Source organism: Dermacentor albipictus, chromosome 2 (assembly GCF_038994185.2).
Source record: "Dermacentor albipictus isolate Rhodes 1998 colony chromosome 2, USDA_Dalb.pri_finalv2, whole genome shotgun sequence".
NCBI lineage: Eukaryota > Metazoa > Arthropoda > Arachnida > Ixodida > Ixodidae > Dermacentor > Dermacentor albipictus.
Window position 1 is genome coordinate 16,462,915 of NC_091822.1, and position 7,871 is coordinate 16,470,785.

General features: G+C 43.9%; 1 long non-coding RNA gene across 1 annotated transcript; it reads left to right on the plus strand.

Annotated features, from left to right (window-relative positions):
- The first annotated feature begins 5,959 nt into the window (after nucleotides 1-5,959).
- LOC139055340 (uncharacterized) lies at nucleotides 5,960-7,520 on the plus strand. The gene is made up of 2 exons (XR_011511683.1): nucleotides 5,960-6,157; nucleotides 6,222-7,520. It is a non-coding gene; the product is annotated as an uncharacterized lncRNA (long non-coding RNA).
- The last annotated feature ends 351 nt before the right edge of the window (nucleotides 7,521-7,871 follow it).

A 7,871-nucleotide genomic window follows, 5' to 3' on the forward strand; every position in this document is an offset into this window, starting at 1 on the left:
CAGTGCTTCATCAGTTATCAAAAACCCGTACGAATGATCTCGGAAACAATCGCCAATCGTACCAATATATTAACACCAAGCTTCCTGCGACTGCTTGCAGCCCATATCACTATCAACAAAAGCTAATTTCATGGCACACTACCCTGACCATTGGCCCTAATCAGCACCGCTTCATCAGGTCGGTTGGGTATCAGCAACTAAAGCTACAGTTAGCTGATGAATCGACTCATATCTATTTGCAGAGGCCAGCAAACCACCTTGTAACAAAAGAGTGCATGGAATGGTAGCAATGTTGTTTGTGCCCACCACTGCCATCTTTGCATCCATTTGTGCTATGGCCCCTCCTTCTGGACGCCGTTCATAGCCTCGCGGCAGTCTCTTGTCGAGCTTCTTGCATTGTTATCGGGTGTAATACACTTGTGCATATGCCATAGTGCATATGAAAGCACATGCGTCATTTGCAATGCACATAAGACATTCACCTTCACTTCTTTTGTTATGTGTGACAGAGCGAATTGTTTTAGTGCAGTTGTAATTTCTTGCCTCTCCGACGCCTAGGCACACAGCTGCTTTCATTAGCCCACAAAACTTTTATTTAATTATTTACAAAGGCTTTCTACCTACTTAAATAAAAGTACTTGCAACATACTGGCATGGTACCAATTGGCTGGTTCTGGGTGTTAAAATTTTCTTAAATGTGTAAGCATCTCTATGCTTACCAAACCTCCATCACGCAAGATAAAACTGTGGGCCGATCCCAGAGATAGTGCAATACTGGGCCGACCCACGGCGGAGGTGAACAGCCTTCAAGCACTCAACAAAGTGAAAAGTGCATACAATATAGATAGAGCATGCAGCAGCGAGTGGCTTTACCTTTGTTCTGCCTGTCGCTACCACGAGATCGAAGCAGCGCTCGCAAATCTCTCGGCACACACCGCACCGTGCCCCTTTCGCAGATCGCTTTCAAGATATGGGCCCGCTCTTCAAGGCAAAGCGACGAGAACACGGCGTTCAAGATATGGTCCACGCAGCGCATAATGGTTTGACGTAGATGGATAAGGCACTAAAGAGCAGTATCAGCTTGTAATGATCAGAACGTCATCAGCACACCTGGTGCTGCCGTCTGCAGCAGTCCGTGTTGCTGCGACGCTGCTGTTTATACCGGTCATATTAACTTCCATAACACTTTTTTTTGTTCAAGTACTCTATAGCCCAGGAGGCATAGGGGTGGGGGATGTTACGATTGGCCAGCGGGGATAGTGACCTTCTGGCTTCGCTGCAACGAATCGCTTCGTGAAGCCAACAACACGCCCCCTTCGAATAGCCCTTCGGAGCCAGTAAGGCTAGACACGTTTGGTGGACAGGATTGTTAGCTGGTTCGCTGTCACCTTTAGGGACCAATTGGAGCAAGAAAACTCCTGGAAATGTTTGTTCTATGGCGTTCCCCCATGTACTCTGGTAAAAGTCACAGTCATGACAGATTCAGCAGCTAACTGCAGAGTCAGCTCGGGAACCAAGACGTGCCAGCTTGAGTCAAGCGTGACAACACCTGTCTATGAGGCCCCACTCATTTTGGTGTGTTCAGTAAAACAAAAGTGCAAGAGAGTGTGTGAACCTTCGCCCTCAAAGGCGGGTACTTCGACGACTTTGGACGCTTTGGTTGGATGAAGGTTGGATGGCAGCTTTCCCTGGCCTAGGGATCTAGTAAGGACAGAGAGTGTTTAAGCATTTTCGGCTGTTCAGTGTGCATTTCAGTCATGCTAGACTGATCAGATGCAATGTTCTCCACCCTTCATGTAGATACTGTAAATAAATCCCCTACTCCTCATTCTTAATGAGAACAAGTTCCTCCCTTCAACAACATCCTTAGCATGAATGAGTCGAACAATGGTATGGGCCAGGTACCCTTTTCATGGCAGACACCAACTCTTACAGGGATTACAATGAAAGGAGCAAAAAATACCAAATGTACACAACTAAACAAGAAATATGAATTGGAACAACATGAATTAGTGCAAAAAAATGACTTATTACAGGGTATATACAGTGTGTGAAAAAAACATAGTAATGACAAGGTTCAAGGTTCCTAAAATACTTGACTTATCACAATGAGCTGTTTCACATTACAAAACAATGGAAAAAAATTTAAGTATAGATTCCTAAACAGGAAAGCAAAATTGCATATTAAATAAGAACATCAAGAAATGCAACTGGAACAGAACAGCAAGGTAAGAGGTAGTTCAGATATCTAGGAACAACTTCAAATTATGTACAAATGAGTCGTGTCAGATAGCGAGGAGGAGAGGTGAGTGGAAAAACGGATTAGTGTGGGCGAAGATGGGTGCGATTTTAAGTTGGTGATCAAGCCGTCAAGACACACGTCACAAGCTAGTCTGATATTTAGAGTAACGTGGGACAACCGATTGGAGTAAAGTTTATGAAAGAAGGACAATATTGTCAGAAGCCTGCGTATATTGAGAGGAGCTAAATTAATTTAATATTTGATTTCCGTAACTCTAGATGTATGCGAGTAGTTTCTTGTGATGAAGCGAGCAACCTTATTTTGCAAGGACTAGTTTGTGTTCGAGGTAGGCCACGACACAAATTAGAGTCAGAGTCAAGTAAGCGAGAAATTTTGTCTTGGAGTTAGCCGAGTGCAAATAGTGCCTTATGAAGCCAAGTGATCTGGTTGCTTTAGTAGAGTTTGCCGTTTTTACACTCTGCTAAGCAGCTGAGCGGAAGCGCGAATGCACATGCGCCCTTCGCTTAGGTGCAAGCGGGCTGGCGGAGTCAGAAACACGGTCCGCTTACAAGCTGCCTGAGCAGAAGGTTGCTGCCATTTTTTCCTAGCAAGGGTGGTCGATGCACACACCCACTCTGGCTCGTGCATCGAGGCACCTTGTCTGCCTTGCTCTTTACAAGATAGATTTGCACAGACGAAGACTTATGTCTGCTAGAAGGTGCGCATGCTGACCCATTTGAAAACCTCGCAGAGCGGGAGTATGTGATGCACGCTGTGCAGCACGTTAGCATCAGAAAGGACCAGATTGGATGCAAAATGCAAGCTCGCTGGCTATCACGTGGCATTCCCCAAGATGCATTCCAAGATGGGGTTTATTTTCCACTGGATAAAATGGACCGGTAACGCATTACAAGTTCATGTTTAGATGCTTTATGGACAAATAAGCTATATGTTTTCGTTTTACTTATAAAAGTTTTACTTATAAGTTGCCGATTATGTAAATTTCATAAGTTGCCGAAAAGATGCCGATTATGTAAGTTTCATCCTTCCAATAACGTAAATTTATATGAGAATAAACAATGTTGTCTTTTTCTAAAATTGATGGGAACCTTACTTCTGGATCAACCCTCGTATGTCTATCATGTCATTAACGTAAATGTCGAAGGGGACCTAAAATGCTGCCCTGTGGGACACCTAACAATATTGCCCTGTCGAAGGAAATACTATTTCCAATGACAATGTATTGCCTGCAATCAAGCAGATACGAACACAACAAAATGTGTCATTCCGTGTACACCGTTGGCAGCGAACTCTGTTAATAAAATCTTGTGTTGCATTGTCAAAAGCCTTGCTGTAGTCAATAAATATCCGGACTACTAGGTTTCATTTTTCTAGCTTCTTGATTAATGCCTGCTGAACAAGCAGTGCAGTTTCTGTAGAGCAGGTCATCAAAGCTGTTTCTCCATCGCCAGGGTTCGTGTCATGCTCTCCAACCATGATTCCTCACTCCTTTGTGCCCTCCAGAGGGGCACGGTCATGGCCTCCGAAAGAAGGGGCTTAAATCACCACAGCAATTAAATTGCAATTTTTTGCTTTTAACATGCTTCAATGCAATACATTGCATAAGCTTCCCTGCTTAACTCAACTGTAATGCGGCAGAGGTGACTTAAGGAACACTTTCTAGACATGCCAAACAATATGTGCATTCTGGTCGGAACTACACCTGACTTAACATTCCGACACGTCGGCATATGGATGGCCCTTGTGCAGTTTAAGAGCACGAATACGCATGCTGGTTGTGGCTTGAGGAAATGTGATTGCTTAAACAAGTTTCAATGCCAATGCCCTAGACTGAGCTTCACCGCAATGCAGTTGTGTTATGCACTGGAGCTTCCATGATGTATTGCGGTCCATCACTGCAGCAACGTCAGAACCAGCTTTGAATGGGTGTCAGGTGAGTTATTAGATGTCTCGGCGCTCATATTGCGACAGATGACGGCACATGTGCGCATGTATAGCCGGGAACATGTGCAAGGCTGTGTTGCATTCTCGTATACGGAGCTTGCATATGGGCGAAGCAAGGGCCCAAATCACCACAGCCCTGCCGGAAATAGCCGTAAATCCCTGCCTGTACACTTCTTAAGGGTCTCGGTGCTTTTACCGTAACCGCAGATTGCACATATAATAGTATATTTTCAAAACTTAGCTCATTGGAACATCTTCCTGTTCATGCTACGCACACAAAAATGAGGAATAAGAGAAAAATTATGCAGATCCCGCACCCTGTGGGAATTGATGTAAGTGAAGCTTTCCATGCTGGATGCTCTGATTGACGATAATTAGCAGTGTTGACGGCTAAAGCTTAATTTCTTCAACATTTAGGCTAACATGAGATTGGCGAATTGATGTTAAACGTTACCTTGTGGGCACCACTGCTGTTTGCCTGCGCAATAGGCAGAACACACAGGGAGGGGTGTTTGCATGAGGCATTGTTGTGGGCCATATCTTATAACTCCTGAGAAGGTTGAGTGTTGTCATTTCCTCATATGGCACATCGCGTTATGGCGGAAGTATTAAACTTAGATTGTGGGGCTGTACGTGCCAAAACGACACTCAGATTATGAAGCACAGCATAGTGGCAGACTCCAGATTAATTTTGACACCGTGATGTTCATTAATGTGTCCCAAAATCTAAGTGCACATGGGTTTTCTATTTCGCCCCTGTCGAAATGTGGCTCCCGCGATTGGGATCAAATCCATGACCTCTCGCAATGCCATCCCAAGTAACCACGGATATCCGTGGGACGTCCACCATAAGTCCCAACGTCCACCCATCCGGATATCCAACACGGACGTCCGTGGGACGTACAGGAGAAGTCCATATCCTGTTTGGATGTCCGAAGGACATCCCACCGGGATGTCCATGGGACATCCCATTTTGAACGTCCGCTGGCTGTCCATAAATAAGCATGCCCAGGATATACACTAGGGAATTATATATAAACTAGCATAAATATATTGCCGGAAATTTTAGTCTGTTCATATTATATTTGTTTATTTTTGTTCTCTATCGGACACAGTTCATTCTTTTTTCAAAGCAAAATAAATATATTTCCAACTTGATATAAGTTCTGCCCACTTTAACATCGTAGTATTAAAATACGATTTTTTTTATATCGGTGGGTCATACAAACAGTTTGTAGTTTGCTTTAAAAAAATGGTCCTGACCTCCGAACATGTAACTGGGACGCTATGTAGGTTCAGGTTTATCATTGAAACAAGAAGTAAAACACGATGTTGGGCTAGTTGGTGCATTGTATTAAGAAAAAACCAGCAAAAAAAAAAAGACGGACACAGGAAACGTACACAAGACAGGCCCCTTCCAGCCTCTTTCCTGTCGTCTCGTATGTTTCCTGTGTGCGCCTGTTGTTGGCTGGTTTCTTAAAACAGGAAGTAGTCTACAGTGTTCAATTGTGCATACAATAATATCATTATAGGTAACAAAAACAAATCTCAAAGGCTACGCTTTTGGTGGCCGCGTGCGTTGAAAGCGATTACGAAAGCTATAATGCGTCAGAGCCGCCATGCATTGACGGTAATCTCAAAGGCTATGTTTTTCTGGCGCCGACAGCGTTAGCAGAAACTAAAAACTCGAAAAGCAGATACCGAATATTCCCAGAATAAGTAAATATTTCACTGTGTAATAATACACTATCTTAAAAACCTATTTATGTTTGCGTAGATGCACGTGGAAGTGTTAGAACCTTGGCAAAGCAGAACGCTTCAGTCATCCAATCCAATCCAAGCTCTAGCCATCGTCGCCACGCCATTTTTCATTCTGAGATCGTTTTAAGGGCAGTGGAGCAGCGTTTGTCACCTACCGTGCCTACCGAAGTCTCCTACTCAGCTACCAAGGTATGACAGCTACATCGATTTCTTTTTTAATTCGTTTGGGTATTGAAATGTGTTTTCTTCACAGGTGCCAGGATGCCTAGACTGCGGGAGAAGCCGCACGCGCGAAAAAGAGCGTCGCTGGAAACAAAGACGATATTCGAGGACTTCGGATCTCGCACCGGCAGCCAGCAGTGAACAGCTCGAGAATTCGCAAGTCTAGAACTGTGCAGTGGCGCGTATACCCCGCACGCATGCATTATCATGTGCGGTCGAGCTGTCCCTGCAAACATTTGTACGCCTTGTGATGCTGGTCGCTGCACCGAGGCGACATCGGAAGTTCAGGACGGTGGTTGTGACACTACGCGCACTAAGGACAATGTGCCTTGCTTCCCTGATGGATATATACTCTACGTGACGCTTCGGATGGTTCACTTCGCTGTGAGAACGGAACAGGATCCCTTAGGAGAGGTCTACGCACAAGTCAATGCGGGTTCTCTGGTAAGCAGGACCCCGGAGTCTACATTTGCTTTAGCTACCGCGGACTCTTCATCGGCGCCCTTTGATTCTCCTGGCAAACAGCTTCTCCTGACTAATGCGCTCATGATTAGAGCTGTAGCCGTGAGTAGCGGCAAGATCGCCTGCTGATCTCTACGAAAATAAAAAGCTCCTTTTAAAAAAGTGAAGAATATATTAGTTGTTTTTATCTACAAGTTTGTTTAATATCGTGAGAATATGGTCACTACGGCCACGGCGGGGACATTGTAAACGAGAGTACGCATTCGATGGCCAAGTGAGTTTTAATAATTGTAAGAACGCACTACGCCACGAGAAAGAGCTATTGTTTAAAGAAAGTGAATAATATATTAACTGTTCTTCACTAATAGTTCGTTTAGCCACGTCAGAATGTCGAGACATTGGGAACGAGAGTACGCTTTTGACGGCAAGTTGACTTACGAGAACGCACTACGTCGCGAATAACATTTAAGCTGCAATACCATTAAGCATGTCCGTGTGGCACCCCGCGAATGACATTAAAGTTTAAGGCATTAGCCAGTTAATGTCATTTTTTGTGCCCGTGTGGCACAGTGCTAGTGAAGTGATGTAGTCAAGATTAATTCCTTCACGTCATTTCTGTTGCTTTCGCTGCTTAATAATGCTAATTCTTTTTGCTCTTTTTATTCCATGCTGCATACTCAAATGTCAAAGCAGGGTGGGCAATAAGAATTTTTGTTCTGTTCTCTACCTTGTGTTGTGCTATTGGAATTGCAAGTTTTCTTCTTTATCCGTGTATTTATTTGTTCTTTGAACAGTATGCATATATCTGCTTATTGGTCTTTTTATGTATATGTATAAGGTGACAATAAAGGTTTCATTGTATTTGGAAGTTGGTGTAAGTTTATTTCTCGTTTATTTAAAACAAGAATGCATTCAAGCATTAGACCAATGTAATATATATAATGGTCGGGTGCTTGAATGTGTCCCGGCCACTATTGTCGCTTCAAGGTATGTGTATAGCTGGAATATCCCCGGGAAGACACACACACACACACACACACACACACACACACACACACACATATATATACATATATATATATATATATATATATATCCTGAACGTCCCCTGAATGTCCATGCTGGATGTCCGCGTCGGACGTACTACGGATGCCAAAGCGATTACCTTTGGATTTCCCAGGGACGTCCCTCGGACGTACGTCGGACATTCATGGATATC